Consider the following 23,597-nt stretch of genomic DNA (forward strand, 5'->3'; position numbering starts at 1 on the left):
CATTGGGAGCTGTTTTATACTATGGAGGGGATGTGCTAAGTTGGACTCCTGGGCTGACTAAATCCCCTAATGAGTAAACACAATTTAAGAGATACTACTCATATTTTTGAACAGTAAAACCTCAAACAGTGTCGGTATTTAACCTCTTGCCTGTTAAAGAAGAAATTGCAGGCATTTCTTCTTTAACAGGCAGAAATAAAGATACCTTTAAAAATCAAGACAGAAGGATAAACCCTTGTAATGTAGAAGCTGTAAAATTTATTTCACTACTATTCTACTAAATTTAAAAAACTAGTCTGTATATAAAATTTCTCTCAGAGAATCATCTATTAACTTGTTAACATACGCATAACTATTACAATGTACATTTTGTACATTATGCATGCATACATACACACATATTATTTATACATATATGTAAATATATATATGTATATGTGTGTGTGTGTGTGTGTGTGTGTGTGTATATATATATATATATATAGTATGTATTAACAAAGTAAAGTTTAACTAATGCCCGTAAAAAAACTGACTGTTGGATGAACATAACACTCTAAATATGGGGCCTGGATTGTCAATACATAGAGTTATCTTCATAGGAAGATAGACTCCTGAATCAGGAGGAAATGGTGTATGCTTAGCCAAGTAGGTTATACTGAACTTTGTAACAACAATAAAAACCATAGAAAGTAAGAGTAGACGGGGTTGAGGAAAGTGTATGGTTTGAACAGTAGCCTTATGGGGGATATAGAAGCCCTGGCTCCCCATGTTCCATTTCACTATAAGCCAAAATCTTATGTGTGATCCTTCAATTAACAAAAGGCAATTAACAAAGATTTGCCTATCTCTCATGGGAGGAAGTTACCCTTCACACACCAGACTTGGTATTCAGCAAGTGCCTGGATGTGAAGGAAGGAAATTGCAGTCAAGGACCCAGCCCTTCATTAAGAAGCCACCTGTGATAGTTAATACTGAGTGTCAACTTGATTGGACTGAAGGATGCAAAATATTGATCCTAGGTGTGTCTGTGAGGGTGTTACCAAAGGATATTAACATTTGAGTCAGTGGGCTGGGAAAGGCAGACCCATTCTTAATCTGGGTGGGCACAATCTAATCAGCTGCCAGCTCAGCTAGAATAGAAGCAGGCAGAAAATTGTGAAAAGAGAGACTGGCCTAGCCTCCCAGCCTACATGTTTCTCCCGTGCTGGATGCTTCCTGCCCTCGAACATTGGACTCCAAGTTCTTCAGTTTTGGAACTTGGACTGGCTCTCCTTACTCCTCAGCCCACAGAGGGTTTATTGTGGGACCTTGTGATCATGTGAGTTAATACTTAATAAACTCCCCTTTACATATATTCCATTAGCCCTGTCCCTCTAGAGAACCTTGACTAATACAACACCTTATTCGGGGCCTCAGGCGAGGCCCTTCCCTGGCATCTTCACCAAGTTTACCTTATTGGGGCGTTTGGCTGAAGAACTTTGTTCCAGTTTGACTCAGTATCTTTTCACTTCTATGCTTTCCCTATAACCTCCCCTCTGTCCAGGGATCCATAAAGAGACAAGCTCCTTTTGTTCAGGGATCCCTAGCAGTGGGATGATTCCCCTATATCTGTGCAGTATCCACCTGACCCTTTCCTGGTATCCTTCCCTAGGAAATAATGGAACAGGGGGGCTTCTTTAGCCCCTTGCTAGAACTGCCTCAGTCAGTAAATAAAGGTTTGATTGTTGTATTCTGTTTAACTCATTTTGTAGTTTGAATACCTTGATACCTGATCGCCTAACAAAACTAAAAACACTACAAGTGAAAAATGCTTTTCAGTAAGGCAGAGTAACTTCAATAAAAGCATCTATAGTAAAAAGCTATAAAAGTTGAAAGAAATATAAAAACAGCTTTTTGAAGGCACCAGAAATCAACCAAGAGGGTCAGGATTTGAGGGATCTTGAGCCCTAAGTGATTGGTGGCCTAGTGATGTAAGCTGTAAATTCTCTGTCATTTTTTCCCTCAAAGAATTTGTCATTTCTAAACACTGGGATAATTGGATCATCAAAATTGTGGGATCTGAGCTTTCAGCAATCTCACAGGGTTGGGAATATAAAAACTACAAATTGGTATTCAGGGCCAAATCCTGGAGAAAAGGAAGCCTGCTGTTCGGCATCACTTCTCCACGAAGCATCTGCTGCTTCCTAACCTTTGTGAGCGAAGAAGGCCAGAAGGCAGGAGAAAGAAAAGGGAAAAATCTGGAAAGCTAGCCTGAGCTTTTGGTAATCTCACACCACTGAGAGAATGAAAATTAAAGCAGACAGCAACAAGGAGTTGAAGCCCTAGTAAAACCCAGATTTTCAGTTGAGAATGTAAAAGCACTACCACAACACAGCACACACATTCCAGACAGAGCTGCACAAAGACTGAGCTGCAAGCTTGAGCCACTTGAAAAGCTAACTGGATTAAGGCCATCTTCCTTTACATTAACTATACAAGGTGAACACAGAACCCTCTCTAGATACAGAAAACGCCTTAGAGTCTTGGAAAATTCTTGTCCATATGGCCAGAATTCAGTTTAAAACAAGAACACCAGATATACCTGGAGACAGGACTAAGTAATAACAACCCAATAAAAAGACAGGGAAAAATAGCAAACAAAATATCAAACCAAACAACAATAAAAACCAACCATATAATAGAAATAGCCTAAAATCTGGAGTTTTCAGATATAGATTTTAAAATAACATAATTTTTTAAGAAAAAAGTAAAGGGATAATGAATTTTACCAAAGAACTAGATGTATAAAAAATAAGTCTGGGCATGGTGGATCACACCTGTAATTCCAGCACTTTGGGAGGTCGAGGTGGATGGATCACCTGAGGTAAGGAGTTTGGGACCAATCTGGCCAATATGGTGAAACCTCATCTCTACTAAAAATACAAAAATTAGCCAGGCGTGGTGGCAGGCATCTGTAATCCCAGCTACTCAGGAGGCTGAGGCAGGAGAATCACTTGAACTCGGGGGACAGAGGTTGCAGTGAGCCGAGATCATGCCACTGCACTCTAGTCTGGGTGACAAGAGCAAGATTCCATCTCAAAAATAAATAAATAAATAATAAAAAAATGAAAGAGAAATTATTGAACTAAAATACCATTAATTAAATTTAAAAAAACAAATAATATGTTTAATAGGATATTAGACATATTAGAAGATTAATGCATTAGAAAAAGAAGCTGGGACTAAGTATTCTGAATGAAGATTTTTTTAAAAAGAATGAATATACAGAAAAGAAAGTAAAGGCTAATGAACCATACAACAAAAATCTAACAAATGTATTTCAAAGTCTTGATGGAGAATAAAGAAAGAATGAGGCAGATAACATTTGAAGAGATATTGACCAAAAAATTTTATATTTGATGATAGACAATGGACTCAAACAGGGTAATCAAAGGAAAATACGCATAGGCACACTAGAAAAATACCTTAAAGAAACTATTAAGGATCAAATATAAAGACATAATCTTTAAATAAGCCAAAGAGAACAGTATTACTCTTAAAAGAGTAACTAAAAGATAGACAACTCATTTGTAAACGAGGCTGGATACAGGAAGAAATAAAATGTTATCCTGAATGTGCTAAAATAATATTGTGGACAGCCTCAAATTCAATATCCATCAAAAACACCCTTCAAGAATTAAGGCAAAATCAACATTTTCAGGCAAATAAAAGCAGGTACATTTTATGTGAACAATCTCAACCTCATCCAAAATGTTAAAGCAAATTATTCATGCAAAAATATTAGTTAGAAGCACAATATGGAAGGTAATAAAAAGTAATACATATATGTGAGTCAATTTAAATTATGTTTGTTATATGCAAATTAATTAAAATGTATATGATTAAAATTTACAAATAAAATAAGGACAACGCTAGCACATAAATATGAATGGGATAACTGAAGTTAAAATTTATGAGGTTCTTGCATTCTCCAGGGGGTACTAAAATTTATGTCAGAATCAAAATGTTGATGTTTATATGATGCAAATTGTACTATCTAGGATAACCCTAAACTAATAATAACAACAAACATATATTACTCTAGTCAATAGAAAAGAGAATATAATAATGATAACAATAATAATATTTGATTAATGCAAACAAAGTTGAGAAAAAAGAAGAAAATATAAACTAGAGAATAAAAACACATAGGAAAAGTAGACATGAATATCATTACGGTAAATATAAACCCAAATATACTACCTATTACATTAAACGTAGAAAATCTAAATATTAATAATTCAGTTAAAGGACATAGACTTTTAGGCAGGATAAAAATGTTAATGCTTGTAAGAGACACAACTGAAAAAAGGAACAGAGAACAAAAGGTTTAAAAAAGGTATAACTAACCAAAAGGAAACTTGAAACACTATAAACTTTCACACACCAAGTATTACCAGGATTATGGAAAGATATTTCAGAATGAAAAAAGGCCAACCTATAGGAAAGATAATTCTAAATTTGTTGTAACAAAAAAAAACCCAAACTATATAAAATAGCTGCAAACACTGAAATTTTTAAAAAGAATAAAATCACTTTTGCTAAGCATTTCTTTCATCATAAAACACTATAAAGAGGGAGAAAAGACAAATCTTAGACTGGTAGAAGTTTTTTTGGGTACATATATTTTACCAAAAACTAATATCCAGAATATATAAATAGCATTCATAAGTCAATACAAAAAGGACAACATCATTAAAAGGGCAAAATCTTAAACAGACATTTCACAAAGGACATATGTAATATCCAAAAAACATATAAAATGAATCTCAACAGCATTAATCATGAGGAATATGAAAATTAAAACTACACAAAACACTATCTGCCCAACAAGAAAGCAAAAATTACAAGACTGAAAATACTAAATGTTCATGAAGGTGTGGGCCACTGGACCTCTCATACACTGTTCCTGGAAAGTAAATGGTTACAACCATGTTTGTAAACTTTGGCAATTTCGTTTGAAGTAAAACATACACCTGCCTTATGAACCAGCATATGTACTCCTAGGCATATTCCAGAAAACGTGAAAGCCTATATCCATGGAAGGACAATTACAAGAATGTTCACAGAAGATAAAAACTGAAAAGAAGCCCAGTCTGAATATCCACCAGCCAGAGAATAAATCAGTACATTTTGGTTTATTCATAGAATGGAACACTAAAAAGCACTTAAATTGGGTAGTATATAGCTACATGAAGCAACATGTGTGCATCGCACAGACCTGAAAGAAGCTAGACAAAAAAGAGTATGTATTACATGATTTTCTGTCTATGAAGACTAAAATTAAAAAATTATTCTAAGTGGTCAGGCTCAGTGGCTCATGCCTGTAATCCCAACGCTTTGGGAGGGCAAGGCGGGTGGATCATGAGGTCAGGAGATCGAGACCATGCTGGGCAACATGGTGAAACCCCATCTCTACTAAAGTACAAAAAATGAGCCGGGCATGGTGGCGCCCGCCTGTAGTCTCAGCTGCTCGGGAGGCTGATGCAGGGGAATCACCTGAAACTTGGAGGCGGAGTTGCAGTGAGCCAAGATGGCACCACTGCACTCCAGTGACAGAACAAGATTCCAAAAAACAAAAACAAAAACAAACAAAAGAAGAAAAGAAAATGATTCTAAAAAGAAAAGAAAATTATTCTAAGTAACGGAAGTCACAATATTTGGTGGGAGCTTGAATATTGCCTGTAAAGGGGTATAAAGGAGCAAAATTGGGTGCTGAAGATGCCTATATTGTCCATCTCCTTAGTTGTTACACAAGATGTTGTATACTTTATGATATACCTCAATTAAAATGCACTCACAAAAAATAAGCAGCAAACACAAAACCAAATATATATACCAGTTAATTTGAACCATGTTTAGAGTTTGCCTCCAATGCCATGTTATACATTGAACTTCCTGATTGGAAATCCCTGCAAATTCAAACCATACCCAACTGTCAAGCCCACTTTTCCATGCAGGCTCCTTGAATCCTTAGACCACGGCATTTTTGTTCTCTCCTGTAAATTTCTTTAATATATATTGTGACATTCATTCACCTCAACTTTTAGCACATATCATTCCACAAGCTGCAAAGTAGCAACAAAATAACCCCTAAAATGAATTTTTATGATATTTCTCAGTGAGGCAGAAGATCAATAACTTCCATTTATTTACAGTGGTAAAATTTATAAATGACAACCTGGCTACTGCACCGAACCTAGCAACTGTAAATGGTCCCACACGGCTGTATTCTGCCTGTATCCCTAGGCTTAAAGACTTGTCTTTGGATTTTTGAAATTTAGATGATAGAAAACATACACATACACATTTACATTTAAATGTGATATGTATTTCTAGTTCTCAAGAAATAGAGATATCAATGTACCTTTAGAAAATGTTATTTTATATGTGAAAAGCAACATTAAGTAAACCAAAACATGTAAGTAGATTTTGATTCTAACACAGATGATATTTTATATTTTGAATCACAAGGTCTTTTCATCTCCTTGATCCACATCTCCATGTCAAAAAAGCAGCATTTATTATGCAAATATAAAGCCACATGGTATCTGCACTCTGTGTTACTCTTATCAAAATGTGTCTTAGAGAAAATATGAAGGGTGGGAAAGAAGCATAAGGATCATTTTTTCCACGTGGTCTCCTGGACTGAGTTTTGTTTGCACATGAAGGACAGGAGTTGACTGGATGCCTTCAAGAGAGGTTTTTTTTAGCTCTAGGCATCAACCCATCTTCCCTCTGCAGAACAGAGCAGAACACCATTCTTCCATGTTTCCCTAGAATCTGCTGCTGCTTGAATATGGAAGATTACTAGCAACAATGAACAATTCACTTTTCTCATATGTTTTATGGGATTATTTATGTTACATAGCAATGCTGGTGGCATCTTTACTTATATGTACCTGGCTGTCATACTATACTTTCTTATCTATTCTTACAAAATCTAATGCATATATACTCAAAATAATCGTTTCACTGTTTATCACTGTATTAGGCAGCTCAGCCTGTTGTAACAAAATAACATAGACTTGGTGGCTTAAACCACAGAGGTTTTTTTTTTTTTTTTCTTCTTTGTTCTGGACAATGGTAGTCTGAGATCACTGTGCCAGCATGGTTGGGGTCTGGAGAGGGTTCTCTTCTTGGCTTGCAGACAGATGACTTTTTGCGGTGTCTTCTCGTGGCATTTGTTCAGTCCATGTGGGTAGCTAAATAGATCTTGTTCTCTTCTCTTTCCAAGGCCACCAATTCTATCAGACTAGGACCCCATCCCTATGACCTCATTAACCTTACTTACCTCCTAAAAGCTTAAATACTGTCATATTTGAAGTTAGGGTTTCAGCATAAAAATTGGGGGGAACACTCTTTGATCCATAGTGGTCACCTATCTCATATTTGACCTCTGACTGCTTCTTGCCTTTTTATCTTTGATACAAAATACATTCACTAATTGTAAAGAAAATGACATTGGAATTGCTGAGTCCTAAGAGAAGGGTCACTTTGAGTACAGAGATACTAGAAGTAGAGTGACAGCTATGAAGCTACGTCAGTGATAACTCAGGTACTGATTTAGTTTAAGACCATGATTTAGACTAGGATGGTTGCAGGCCAAAGAAAAGGAAAATGCTACAAGTCAGAGAGATTTTACGCAAGTAATTCACTGTATTTGACTCCATGAGTGTAAAGCAAAGAAATGTGTAGACTGCAGACCTGAAACATATGATGGAATTCAGTTCTTTTTCAAAAATCTCACATCATTGGAATCAATTCTGAAGGTTTTTCTAAACATTTTTGTAACTTATTGATTCACATTTCATAATTTCTTAGGATAGATTCAAAGACTCTGTGTATAAAAGCCCCTGGAAAATTTGGATAATAATCCAAATTTGAAAGTCATTGTTCAAATTTACAATGACTAAATAATTTCCCATAGTTTGGTAGTTACTAAAATACATTCAGCAGGAGACAGTTAAATGGAAGGAAATGAATTTGAATTTCCAGTTAAAAAATAAGTTCTAATATTTTATTGTACAGTAGGTAAATTAGAGTTAACAATAATTTATTATGTATTTCAAATAGCTAGAGGAGAAGACTTGTAATGCTCCTAATACAAAAGAAGATGAATGTTTAAAGACGTAGATTTCCCAATTATCCTGATTTGATGATTACATACTGTATACAGGTATCAAAATATCACATATACCCACTAAAATATGTACAAGTATCACATATCAATAAAAATAAGGTAAACATGAACACAAATAGTTCTAGTCATTCCTAGATATCTTTGGAAATTCTTCATTTTCTAAGAATCTCATTTTAAGAGAAATTTGCAGATATTTTAATTTTTTCCTACGGAACTATTTTCCAACACTATAAACAAAACATCTTCCAGGAATTTGTATCTTTGTGTTTTATTTCCAGTTGTCAAAGCAACTTTATAAATTCTATTTAATTTGCTACTCACAGCCTGGAAATTAACAGCCAAAGTCTTTGAGCATTTATGCATAACCGCGTACTATGCTGAACACTCTGAATATATCACCACATTGAATCCTTCCAACGACCCAATAAATAGATACAATCAATGTCTCGGTATTAGACCAGTAGGTTCAACTCCTGAGGCTTACAGAGACCAATAAATTGTCCACGTTGACAAAACTGATAAGTTGTGAAGTCAAGTCTCAAGCACACAGAATTAGGCCATCAGCTGAGGCTTCTACCATTATACCAGTTACATATCCCACACTTTAATTAAAGACATAGTCATGCCGCTTATGTTGTAGCTTGAGGAAAATGAGACCAATAAGCTAAAGTCATTGAGGCATATTAATAGAAAACCAGTGTACTTTTCACACTTCCACATTTTAAAGTATGTAGTTCTTTCTCCCCAAGATATCTATTTTTGTAAGGTGGATGTGATGAAACCCAAATCATGCTTCAGACATCTATCAAAATGGGGAGGGTAGAGTTCATACCTTCTCAGAATGAAGATGATGTACTGGACATATATGAGTAGTTTCCTCCAAGAGAGTGAAGAGCCTGCAATTGCCCTAGCATGGTCAAAATTTGGGCACTGGGGAGATGAGGCTGTCAATGAATGTAATAAAGTCCTTGCTCTGCAAATGCCCCCTGAAGTTAATTAAAGTCTAGATGACAGCACCATTACTGAGGGCTCTGAGACCACAACAGTCTATACTTGCATGAATTCTCTGGCATTACACAAAACAAATACTCATGGGCCTCCTGCCCTAGCCCTTCTCTCCCAAAAGCTCTGGGCTTGGCTTAGCTAAGCCTATTATTTTATTCATAAGGGAAATAAAGAGTTCTTTGTATTGTTATTAGAAACACAAAAAAAGAGAGGAAGCTGGACATTGGACTTGGCCTCAGGATCTGTCTGTGCTCTAATGTAAGCTCTTGTTAACAGGCATTTGTGATTTTTTTGTTTTTCCCTTATCCTATGTAGAAATAATTCTTTCACATAAATACCTATTTATAAGCAGAATACACAGAGTGTCACCTAGTCACCAAGAAATGTATTTGTGAGTCTCTTGAACTCTAATAATAAATAGCACTTATCAGATTCTTTGCCAGGCACTACCTCTTATAGGCATTTTGCTTGTACTATGTTATTTTAGTCTCATTTCAACCCAACAAGAGTCGCACTATTTGTAACTCCATTGCACAGTTAGAGAAACAGGTCCAGAGTGATTATAATAGTTAAGTAACAAAGCCATGTTTAAAACCAGGAAATGTGTTACTAGAACTGGTGTTCTTAACCACTCACGTGTATTTATCCTCTCTAAACTTCGGGCTGTGTTTCAACTCACTTTACCAGGCAGCTAACATCAAATGTTTAAATATATTGAGCTACCTCTGAAAGGGGTGTTCTCTGCCAAGTGCTGTCTATAAGCAGTTTTCAGGCTACTCTAAAGTGAAGTAGATTAATACAGGTAAGGATGTGAGAGAGAGAGAGAATCAATCTCTATCAACTTCACATATGAACCCCTAATAGATGAGAAAATTTGATGTTATTCTTTAGAACATCCGTGCTCTTTGTACATCCTTAAAATGCCCTTTCATTATTAATGCTCTGATCTGCCTGCACCCATTTTCCCAATCCCATCAAATAGCTAATCACTACGGTTTAACTTATTTTAACTTAGTTAAACAATTTAAAGGCAATGATAGTCTGGAAAAAAAACCCACAGAGTCAAGTCAATAAAAGCAATAGAACAAAATCACCATTCCCCAACAATGCTATAGGGGAATACTGCAGTTTCTATTTTATTGGAAATAATTAGCAAATGAAAATCATTTCTTAGTACACTGAAAGTCTACCTGCATGTGTGCAATTCCCAATTCTATCTGGCTCTGTTTCTTAAAACATGGGTGCTTATGAATGAAGACAAAATCCTCAAGTCTGGTGAAAGGCATAGCAAAAAGACTGCTTTTTCTATTATTGCCACCTTTAGGAGAAGACTAAGTCTCATATACAGCAGGGCACAGTCAAATGGGATATTATTTTCTTAAATAAATCATAGTTCTAGACATTCCTAGATATTTTGGGAAATTGAATGTGTATGATAAAATAAACATAGAACTATATTTTTTTCTTTCTTTTATTTTTTTCGTTATTGAGAACTCTTAATGGGTTAGGACCTAAATTTGTTTGTTCATTTGAGACAGGGTCTCACTTTGTTGCCCAAGCTGGAATGCCGTGGCATGATCATGGCTCACTGCAGCCTTGACCACTGGGCTCAAGCAATCCTCCCACCTCAGCCTCCTGGGTAGCTGGGACTACAGGCTTGTGACACCCTGCTAATTTTTTGTACTTTTTTGTAGAGACAGAGTTTCACCATGTTGCCCAAGATGGTCTTGAACTCCTGGGCTTAAGCGGTCTGCCCTCCTTGGCCTCCCCAATTGCTGGGATTACAGGCATGAGCCACCATCCATGCCCAAGTATTCTGCATGTTATCTGAGCAATGGCTCATAGTAGGTGGTCAACACATTTTTTTTTATTTTTGGAAGGAATTGAACTTTCTTAGTTTCCATATGCCTTCCTACTTTATTATCTGGTAAAGACGCATTGAACACTTATTTTTATTCCAGGCACGGATATCACATTTATTATTGAAGTTCCTTATGTACTACTCATTAAAAAGGTTAATGATACAACTTTTTAAACCATACATTTTATTGGATATATTTAAGGTGTACAAGATGATCTTAAAACATATACATAATAAATATTTAATATATGTAGTAAAATATTACTATAATAAAACAAATTCACATATACATCATTTCCCATAATTACACATTTCTCTACCCTGTGGCAAGAATAGCTATAATCTATTTATTAATAAAATATTCTGAATACAATACACTATTATAGGCATACCTTGGAAATATTGTGGATTTGGTTCCAGACTACTCACAATGAAGCAAATATTGAAATAAATCTAGTCATACATTTTCTCAGTGAATATACCGCATGTTCTCACTCATTGGCGGGTGATAAACAATGAGAACACATGGACACAGGGAGGGGAGCACTACACACTGGGGTCAGTTGGGGGGAAATAGGGGAGGGACGGTGGGGGGTGGGAAGCTGGGGAGAGATAGCAAGGGGAGAAATGCCAGATGTAGGTGATGGGGAGGAAGGCAGCAAATCACACTGCCACGTGTGTTCCTATGCAACAATTTTGCATGTTCTTCACATGTACCCCAAAACCTAAAATGCAATAAAATAAATAAATGGGAAAAAAAAGTTGTTTTCAGAATATTGTAATCTATTAAGTGTACATTAGCACTGTTTCTAGAAAAATAATATACATATCTGGCTAATGATCATCTGAACCTTCAATGAGTTGTAATCTTTTCCTTGTGGACAGAGTTGCCTCGATGTTGATAGCTACTGATTGATCAGGGTAGATGATTGATGAAGGCTCGGGTGACTGCGGCAATTTCTCACAATAAGACAGTGAAGTTTGCTGCCTCTATTCATTATTCTATTCATGAGAGATTTCTCAGTAGTATCTGATGCTGTTTGTTGACATTTTATCCACAGTAGGACTTTTTTCAAAATTGGATTCAATTCTCACAAACCCTGCTGCTACTTTGTCAACTAAGCTGTTGTAATATACTAAATCCTGTTGTCACTTTGACAATGTTCATATAATCTTTATCAGGAATAGATTCCATCTCAGGGAACCGATTTCTTTGGTCATCCATAAAAAATGACTTCTCATCCATTAAAGTTTTATCATGAAATTGCAGCAATTCAGTCATGTCTTCAGGATCCACTTCTAATTCTATGTCTCTTGCTATTTCTACCACATCTGCAGTTATTTATTTCACTGAAGTCAAAAATCCCTCAAAATCATCCATAGGAATTGGAATTAACTTATTTTAAACTTCTATTAATGTTGATATTTTGACCTCTATCCATAAATCATGAATGTTCTTAATGGCATCTAGAATAATGAATCCTTTGCAGCAAGTTTTCAATTTAACAGGATCCATCAGAGGAATCACTACGTATGGCAGCCACAGCCTTATGAAATATATTTCTTTAATATGACTTGAAAGTTGAAACAACTCTTTGATCCCTGGGCTACAGGAGGGATGCTGCATTAGAAGGCATGAGAACAACATTAACTTCCTTGTATATCTCCATTAGAGCTCTTGGTTTACTAGGTGTATTGTAAATGAGCAGTAATATTTTGAAAGTATCTTTTTTTCCTGAGGTCTCAAAAGTATGCTTAAAATATTCACAAAACCCTGCTCCAAACAGATGTGCTGTCCTCCAGGCTATGTTGTCGCATTTATGGAGTATAGGCAGGCAGAATAAATTTAGCATAATTCTTTGGGCGCCTAGGATTTTTGGAGTGGTAAATGAGCATTGGTATCAACTTAAATTCACCCAGCTGCATTAGTCCCTAAAAAAGAGTTAGTCTGTCGCTTGAAACTTTGAAGCCAGGTATTGACTTCTCTCTAGCTACAAAAGTCCTAGATGGCATCTTTCTTCAATATACAGCTATTTAAACTCCATTGAAAATCTGTTGTTTAGTGTAGCCACCTGACTTGATTGCATTGGCTGGATCTTCCAAGTAACTTGCTGTAGCTTCTAAATGAGCATGAGCTCCTTTCCTTGAACTTTTATGTTGTAGAGATGGCTTCTTTCCTTAAACATTACGAACCAACCTCTGCTAACTTCACACTCTTCTGCAGTTTTCTCCCCTCTCTTAGCCTTCATCAAACTGAAGAGAGTTAGAGCCTTGCTCTGGATTAGGTTCTGGCTTGGAAAAGTTGTGCATACCAGAGAGTGGCAGTTGTAAGGAGGCAGAGGATCAGAATAAAATAATGGGTACTAGGCTTAATACCTGGGTGATGAAATAATCTGTACAACCACCGCCCCTCACCGCCAAGACACAAGTTTACCTATATAACACATTTGCACCTGTACTACTGAGCTTAAAAAAAAGTTAAAAAAAAAAAAGGTTTTTAAAACCCTGATGAAATAAAAACTTTTCAAACATACAAAAACTAAAAGAAATCATCAACAGCAGTTGTTGCTGGTTTGATCTTCTATTCAGACCACTAAAACTTTCTCCAGATCAGCAATGAGATTGTCCCACTCTTTTATCATCGTGTTCACTGCAGTACCACTTTTACTTTCCTCCAAGAACTTTTTCTTTGCATTCACGACTTGGTTAACTGTGTGACATAAGAGGCCCGAGGTTTTGGCCTGTCTCAGCTTCCAACTTGCCTTCCTCACTAACCTTAATCATTTCTAGTTTTTGACTTAAAGTCAGAGACATGTAATTCTTTCCTCTTACTTGAACACCTAGAGGCCATTGTAATGTTATTCACTGGCCTAATTTCAATATTGTTTTATCTCAAGAAATAGGGAAGTCCCAGGAGAGGGAAAGAAATGGGGGAACAGCCAGTTGGTAAGGAAGCCAGAACATACACAGTATTTACCAATTATGTTTGCTGTCATATGTGGGCAAGTTATATTGTGACCTCAAACGATCTAACATCAAAGATCACTGATCACAGATCATAACAGAGAGACAAATGAAAACATTTGAATTATTGTGAGAATTATCAAAATGTGACAGAGAGAACAAAATGACCACATGCTGTTGAAGAAAAATGGTGCCAATAAACTTGCAAAATGCAGAGTTGCAACAAATTTCCCACTTGCAAAAAAAGGCAATATCTGTGAAGTGCAATAAAATGAGGTATGCCTATATTAACTAGAGTCCTCGTGTAATATGTTTCTTTCTGCATCTGGCGTATTTTACTTAACATAATGTCTTCCAGGTTCATCCATGTGTGCAAATGGCATGATGTCCTGCTTTTTAAAAGGCTAAATAATATTCAATTGTGTATATATATACATATATATATCTCACATTCTTTATCCACTTTGCCATCAGTGGAAACTTAGATTGCTTGGCTATTGTGAATTATGCAGCATTAAACATTAGAGTATACATATTTTTACAAGGTGATGATTTCTTTTGTCATATACTAAAAAGAGGGATAGCTGAGTCCCATGGGAATTTAATTTTTAACTTCTTTAGGAACCTCTATACTATTTTCGCAATGGCTGCACCAAACTACATTCACACTAACAGTGCACAAAGGTTCCCTTTCCTCCATACCCTCACCAACACTTGCTCTCTCTTGTCATTTTTGGTAATAGTTATAATAATGGATATGTAGTGATATTTTACAGTGGTTTTAATTTGCATTTTTCTAATGATTAGTAACTTTGAGTATTTTTTATATACCTGTTGGCCATTTTTATGTCTCCTTTGAAGTAATGTTTATTCAGGTCCTTTGCCCATTTTAAAAATTGGGTTATATGTTTTCTTACTATTGCGTTGTATGCATTCTTTATTAATTTTTGATACTAACCCCTCATCAGGTGTATAGTTTACAAATATTTTTTTCCCAATCCGAAGGTTTTTCTTTTTATTTTGTTGAGTGTTTCCTTTGGCATGGAAAAGCTTTTTAGTTTGATGTAGTCTCATTTATTTTGACATGCCTTTTAAATGTTCAGTGAGATGTGGATGTCTGAAACTGGAACGTTTTCAGAAAGCCTATTTGGGCAGCACGAATACGTAAGGACAAAGCATAGTATGCCTTGGAGATTAAGAACTGTACACAGAAAGACTAGGACTGAGCATCCAAGGTAAACATCTCAAAACCACACATTCATAGAATTCAGTGTCCAATGAAGTAAGGACATGCAGTAGGTAAAAGCACAGGCTATAGGATCAAAAGACGGCACAGCCAGAACTGAGCAGGCTGTAGTATGTCAGGCAAAGTACAAAATGTTTCAGCCACAGTTCCCTTATATGAAAATGGAGATAATAATATTTTTCCCAAAGGGTTACTTGGAAGACTAACCAAGCTAATATACAAAAATATTAGTATATTTGCTGGCTCACCATAGCAGCTCCTATTAGTTGAATCATTATAATTTCCAAGTTGTGCATGGCAGCTCTGTTCTGTCAAAAACCTGACATTCTTTTAAATACAAGAATGATGATGACATTAAGGATTAAGGTAAAGCAGAATAATTATTCAGAGACTTTTTTTTTTTTAACATTACTGCTGAAACACTTTCTTACATTTTGGTTCTAAAGCTGTGGCACATATGGCACATATTCAAAACGTGTCCTCTTTTCTACAGTGCCTCCCAAACAAAGAAGGCATCCAGATTAGACCCTCTCCAAGTCCATGTGTAGATAAGGGAGGCAGTATTGCCTGTAGCACAAGATCTGAATTCAGATCTTGGCTGTGTCATTTACCAGTTCCGTATACTTGGGTCACTCTTCCAAATGCTCTGTGCTTCAGCTTCCTCATCTGTAAATTGTAGATTAAAGCAGCCATCATGGAGATTTGTTATGATGATGAGCTAATGTATAAAAATCACGTCATGATTCCTGTCTTGTGGGCCTTTAATATACAGACGGTATGAGTGCTGCTTTAGGGCTGTCACTGATACTCTGGTTTTCTTTCTGTCTGGACCCACAGAGTACTACAATTCCCCACCCAGGTGACTCATTTCGGTGAATGAAATGGAAGTGGAAGTGCCCTGTCATTTCTAGGTAGAAGTTTTAAGGGCCCAGGTGTGCTTAATCGTGCTATCTTTCATCCTCTGTCACAATGACCAGCACATCATTGAAAGAAGGGGATGGCTCATCAGACTAGAATGAGAACAGAATGCTGTGGAAGAGTGCTCTTAGCTGATTCTCAAGAAGTGGGTCTTTGTTTTAATCCACTAAGATTTGAGCTTTGTTTGTTACTGCAGCCTAAACAAACTTATTCTTTCTGATATTATTATCATTGTTAATAGAAATTTCACCTTTGTTTCTGGGTCCTTTCCAAAAAAGAAAAAAGAAAAAAGAAAAAGAAAAGAGAGTTGGTACCTGTTTGATGAGCTAACTAGTTAATAATATGAGCTGCTAGTTAATAATAACAATGGTTAAGAATCAGCTTTTGAAGACTTATTCTATCATAAAATCTGCTCTACACGATTTCCTTATGTACTCAGATTTCATCCTCACAATGATTCTATGAAGTAAATACAATTACCCACTTTGCACATGAGGACTTTGAAACTGAAACTGGAGTTTGAATCTTGTCCCACCTGTCTACTCACTTGATCTTGGTATTGTATTGTCTGGACCAAGATCCTTACATTTTTGATCCTATTACAAAGCATTTCCCTTCTGGGTTTAAAAGAAAATCTAGCAGTATGGTATAACTTATATACGAGAAGTTCAAAGAAAATTAAAACCAGTAAAACTATTTGGAAATTTATTTGTTTCTTATTGTTCATAAAATTGGAACAGATTCATTTGGTTTTGTTTTAGCAATTTTCTGACTTTTATTTTCCTTTTCCTTTTTTTTTTTTTTTTTTTTTTTTTTTTAAACCAGCTCCTTTTTTGTCAGGGACAACAAACTAACTCTTGATTTGGGCCTGCAGTGGCTGAAGTGGTTAGGTGCTCACAGTATAAAAAATTCATTTTTATTTTCTCTTATTTGCCTCTTATTATCCATGCTTTGCTTTTGTTAAGGGCCTCTTTCTCTCTTTCTTTCTTTGGAGACGAAGTCTTACTCTGTGGCTCAGGCTGGAGGGTAGTGGCATGATCTCGGCTCTGCAGCCTCTGCCTCCCAGGTTCAAGCAATACTCCTCCTTCAGCCTCTCGAGTAGCTGGGATTACAGGTGCATCTACCACCATGCCCAGCTAATTTTTGTATTTTTGGTAGAGACAGGGTTTCACCATGTTAGCCAGGCTGGTCTTGAACTCCTGACCTCAAGTCAGGTCCAGGCTTGGTAAGATGTACATCTTTACAAGTAGGAAGTTGAGAATAGTACACGTCCAGTCCAGAAAATGAAGGTGGCGGGATTACAGGCATGAGCCAACTTGCCCAGACTGTTACGGATCTTTTTCTATCTAAACGGTGGTAACTTAACAGAAATAATGACAGGACTTCCTTCTATCTTATCTCTATAGAGATGTCAGCAGTTAAAAACAAAGAAGTACAGTTTTCATTTTCTAGACTGGTCGTGGACCATTCTCAACTTCCTACTTGTAAAGATGTACATCCTTACCAAGCATGAACCATACTGTGCCCTCGATATGGGATGACTGTTCAAAGGGCATGGAGTAAACATCATTGTCCCCAGAGGGAGGAGTAGTCACAGGTAAGCTCCAGTTTCTGTAATTCAGGAATTAAAACCAGATTCTGAGAGGTGAGCCAGTTTTGACCAACATTTTGATTTGTATAAGTTAAATATATTGTGTTCTCTGGCCTGGCCAGGGGCATCTCGAGGCACTCTCAGGGAATCATATGTGGTATGAGCCTATCTTGACCCATCCTCACCAAGATCACCCCTTTCTCTTTCATATTTTCAGTCTTTTCTTTGCAATTGTCCTTCGCCCCAGGCTTAAAAATAGATTTTGAATTCTAACACCCTAAAAAAAAAAAAAAGGAAGGAAGGAAGAAGACAACATATTTAGTTGGTGATGAAAGTATCAGTATCAGAAAGGAATAGTATAGCTAGCCTGAGTTGAGAGAAATATTTAATAAACAAAATAAACTGGATTATGTATGAATGGTCTGGTTAACTGCTGCACTTAAGGTATAAAACTATATCTACTTTAATCTTTCTGAGATAACCTCTGCAATGCCAAAACACTTGAAAGAAAAACTGTTCCTGTGGTTGGGGAGAGACAAGGACTATGTCCACACTGGACACACACACCACATTTATCTGTCAACCATGTGCAGGTACCTCAAAAATAACCTAACATGTACATCCAGAATCTCCCTGAGAGAAGTGAGGCGACTGGTTTTGATGCATCCTTTTCCTTTTCTCTTGAGAGGAAAGAAAGTTGCCTTTTACTCGAAAGAAAACCAGGTTGTTTTCTGAATGGCTGTTTTCTGGAAGTGAAGCTCAGCGGAAGTATGTCAGCAAAGCCCCATCGATGGTTCGCGTGCTTCTTTAAGGGTTGTAACCCCGACCTTCCTCACTCACCAACTCCTTCTAGTCAGACAAGCAGGGGGTCTAAAGCCTTAGAAACCCAAGAGGGTGATACCTGGAGCCAGTCAAATGTGTGATTCACAAGGACTCTGCGATGCTCATTGGGCCCTCTTTGGTTTTTCCTTAAGATAGAGTCAATAGATCTGCCACAGAATGTTTACCAGGGAGAGAATATTCTGTGGATGAAAACTATGCAATGCTATTCCAGTTATATAGAAAAATAAATACCTCCAAATTTCTCCTCTAAATTTCGGAATAAGCAAAAATGGAAAGGACCTCGGAATTTAAGATTTAACAGCTCTAGGGGATTCTACTGCATAGCTACATTTAGGAACCAGTGGTTTAATCCAAACCTCTAAAATAGTCTTAGATTTCCTTAACCATATCCTTAAATGTAGTCACATAATAGATACTGTTTAAATTTCCTATAATAGGACATGCAATACATGTTGATCCAGTGCATTTTATTTTTGATAGATATCCTTGACAAAATGTCCTCTTTTCCATGATTTAATAATACTTTTGAATTATTTTTACATTTGGATGTGTTATCTTATGATTTTTATGTTATCTTATGATTTTTACACTTGGATGTGTTTGGGGAAAGATGAACCCTCAAATGTATTTGAGGAAGAAAAATTCTTACTTTCCGTCTGAAACTCTGGAAGGAAGCAGCAGCATTAACTTAATGTGAAGCCAATGCAGAAAAGGCATCTCTAAAAGCCCCACAGTGTTGAAATAATTTCACAGACAGCTAGATTCTCCTGTGTTCCTAAGAAAGACTCAGCCAAAAAGCCTAGCTGAGAGAGGGCTGATGTATTCTGAAGGATGTACGCTGAAAAGCTCTGTGGATCATGAAACTGAGCACCCAATGGAGATACGAACACTTTGTTGGACATACCCACTTAGTGACCAAAGCAGATAATTCTCAGCAAATGCCTACCTTGAACAGAAGTAGAAGACCAGCTAATTCTCAGCAGATGCCTACAGAGGATGAAATACATCTCTTCCCCCAACCAAAAACAAACAAACAAACAAACAAACAAACAAAACCATGATTCTAGATAAACCACATAAAATCTAGTTGTGAACATAAGAGAAAGAAGGGAGATGGAAAAAAAAATGCTGATTTCACTGAAATAAACTTGAATTAACTGAGAAGCACCTGTATTTACCCAGAAATGATGAAAATGATACATTCTGACATCAAGTTCACATGTTCTGACATCAAGTAGAGGTTCAATACAGAAGCTGAATTTCAGAAAGATAAGACAATGAAGATATTAGTATTTTTTGGTTGCACATCTAAATATACACATAGATCTTTTAAAAAAAATTACAGCTGCTACATATTGAATTAAATTGAATTCCCTTAAATTTCTTTTTACTTATCTTTATTGTACCTTCTGGAGTCACTAAAAATATCATTTTCCACATTGACAGCTCCCACAGAATTTAAAAGAAAACTTATCTTTCCTCTGAGTCATATTTTTTCCAGGATGAAGATGGTCACAATAATCTGGCTTATAATTCTATTTCTTATTTCCAAAAGCTTTCAGTGCCTCAGTTTCTCTTCTGCCTATAATGGTTTTAGACAATCCTCATAGAAAAGTGGATTAGGAACATTTCCTTATGAGTTTTAAAAACAGTAGGGCTTCAGTCCCCACCTCTAAGACTTTTTAATTCAGTTGGTTTGGAGTGAAGCCCAGATTGGAGTGGTTTTTACAATGTTAGATTTGATAGTAATATGAAAATTCTTACAGATTAATCAGAATTGAACGTAATGAAAACGATGTGGGCAGAGTAGGCCTGCATGACTATTTCACTTTGCCTAGATATCACTCGTTCATCAAGGCTGATGAATATAACACTTACCCTTGGCAGCCACCTATCTGATTACATCACCCAGTCGCACAACCTATGCCTTCTTTTCTGCTGATGAAGTTATTCAATCACTTAAACCAGTATTTATTAAGAGTACTGTTGGTATTCAGTGTTTCCCATCCTGTTGCTGTTAGTGCCTTACACAAAGATGACATAGGTATAAACCATGTTATGGAGGAATTTATGGTCTGGCAAACCATGCTGATAAACACACAACTTCAGTGCAATGAGGCAAGTGCTATGATATAAAAAAAACTATTCCAGGGATGTTGAAGAAGCACAAAAAAGGGGGGCATTTACCACATTTGGGCATGGAGACAACATAGGGATGTTGAAGATATAGCATGAGTCAAAGCAGGAGGAGCATCTGAAGCTGAAAAATCCTGGGCTTCAGGCCCAGAAACATAAACCAGGTGCAAATCATTTCTGGAACAGCTAATTATCAAAGTACCATGTCTTCAATACAAGAAATAAACCCTGGCCCAGGGTGATTTAACTAAGTGTAACAATCTCAAGTTGCTGGTCTATTTAGCAGAACATTATCATCTGTGTCTTTTAGATCAGCGTTCCACAAACTGTAATAATGATATACTAATCATCTGAGATTTTGGTAAAATGCAGATTCTGATTCCATAGGTCTAGAATGAAGTCTGGGACTCTACATTTACAAGAACTTCCCTCATGGTACTAATATTGCTGATCCCAGAGCACACATTAAATAGAAAAGTACGATAGAAACACCATGAGCGAAGAAAATGATTCATATTCTGAATCTGGGTAGCAAAAAGCTAACTAAATCTCTCAGAAGATAAATTAACAGAGCACAGAGTTGGAAGTTCCTGCTTCAATCCCTCTCCCAACTCATCAGGACAGTAAGAAAGGAAATTTGCATGAATTGATCTTAATTTGCTGCCAAATCATCATCAACACAAATTATTAGAGAAATTCAGTACCTAAAAGGATGCTCATTCATTTGTTAATGGAACCTGTGTAGGCACTTGTGTTACCCATCCATCACTTCCTTCTCTTGTCATCCTCTCTAAGGTACAGTTTAACCAACGTTTCTCTTATTTCACACATGAGTCCATTTCTATGAAGGAAACTACAAGTAGGAAGTGTAAAATGGCTCTAGTATGTGATTTAAAAAGACTGCCTGCGAGTTCTGCTCATTCAGCTCCTATTCTCTCTGGTTAATTTATCCCACATGGAGATTCATGAGCATGTCAGGGCATACTGGAACAGATTGAAACAAAGCCTTCCATCCAATTTCACTGCAAATTTCAAGCAGCAGTGTGAGATGGCTTGAGCAAAATGCTCCCAGAAGTCTGCATCCGTTCACATTGGGAAACCTACTCAATTTCAGATATATCGAATGTTTAACAACATGTCACTGTTTGAAACTCGGCTGCTTCTAGGGTCTCATAAGCTTGTTCTCGTTCTGTTTCTTTGTCCACAGATAATCATATTATTCCTATTATCCTGCTTGTCAGCCAGACTTGTGCTGTGTAGTAGATAGAATTTTACTAAAAGTTATTTATGTGACCTATGTTCTAAGCATAATGAAATTAGTGCTTTATTAGGTAGTAAGCTCCAGAAGCACTGATGGAATGTCTTAGAAGTAGAGAAGTCTGGTCCATATCCTAGATCTGCTGCATCAAAATTTCTTGCCAATTAAAAGAAAAATGCCACAGTTGTTTTCATGGCAGACTTATATTTGAGAACCCTTGGATTAGACATAATAAGATTTTCTAAGAATATGTGTTTTGGATACTGAAATTGAAGGCAGAGGATTTTCTTTTCTCAAGAGCTATAAGACCAAAGTAGATATTGGAAGACATTTTGTAAGCAGTCTAGGACTCAGAGCTTAAGGTCAGGACTGGCATTCTGCAGATACTTTACCCTGCTAGAGCACATTCATACCAAAAGTGATAAAATCTTATAGCACATTAATATAGAGAAGCTATCCAATCTTCTACCTGCAGGACATAGAAAATGATGATAAGCAAATAAAAACCATTCTTGAGTGACCAAACTAAAGTTCCTTTACAGTGGCCTTCCAGGTTTTTCATGCTGATTAAATGATTGATGTGGATACAAATCTCTTGCACAGGCCAAAACATATAGCTGGTGCACACTAAATGTTACTTCCCTTCCACATATTTAAAGGCAAAAAAATTAAATACAAGTGAAACTCAAACTAGGTCCAGAATTCTCAATTGTATCAACCTGACCAACCAGGAGTAAACACTAATACACAGTATGTCCTTTTATATTTAAGACCATAGTGAGCACAGAGGCGAGGGAGCCCCTGAACCTAATTAAGCTTTTAACTTCATCTCTGTTTCCTTGCTGTGCGGAAATAGCTGATCAAAATTAACTTGCAATATTTTGACAGAAAAATAATGACTTCCTGACAAAGTTTCCTAAGATGCAAATGGAAATGAATATGCTACAGTGAAATTCCAGTGGCATTTTGAGATCACATTTCATCTCTTTAGCTTCAGTTCATTGCAGATTAAGTTGCTTTAAAAGAGTAAAAACTACTTGAGCTGAGGAGTTCAAGACCAGCCTGGGTAACATAGTGAGACACCCATCTCTACAAAAAGAAAAAAAAAAAAAAAGGGGGGCATGTTGGCCTGCCTATATTCCCGGCTAATCCAGAGGCTGAGGTAGGAGGATTGCATGAGCCCAGGAGTGTGGGGCTGCAGTGAGTTATGAGTGTGCCACTCCAGCCAGGGCAAAAGAGATAAACCCTATCTCTCTCTCAGAAAAAAAGGACAGAAGGACAGAGGATGGAAGGAAGGAAGTAAAGACGGAAGGAAAGGATGGAGGGAGGGAGGGAGATCTCCAAGCCAGGTATGAAACAAGGTGTAGAACAGACAGGTAAAAGAGAGTCTGACCTGAAGTGACCCCTTTAGAGATCTCCTCCTTCCTCCTCCCATTCTTTTCCTTGTTCCTCTCTATACCCATCCCTAACATAGGAATGTTTTGCTCCTCTTTAAGTCTTAACTAATACTTAGAATTCCTGGCCTTTCTTGGTTTATTATTGAGAGTTTTCACTTACTCTAGAAATAATGTTTAGAAACATATATTTCTGCTA

Source organism: Sapajus apella, unplaced genomic scaffold (assembly GCF_009761245.1).
Source record: "Sapajus apella isolate SASKATOON/1434 unplaced genomic scaffold, GSC_monkey_1.0 scaffold13, whole genome shotgun sequence".
Taxonomy (NCBI): domain Eukaryota; kingdom Metazoa; phylum Chordata; class Mammalia; order Primates; family Cebidae; genus Sapajus; species Sapajus apella.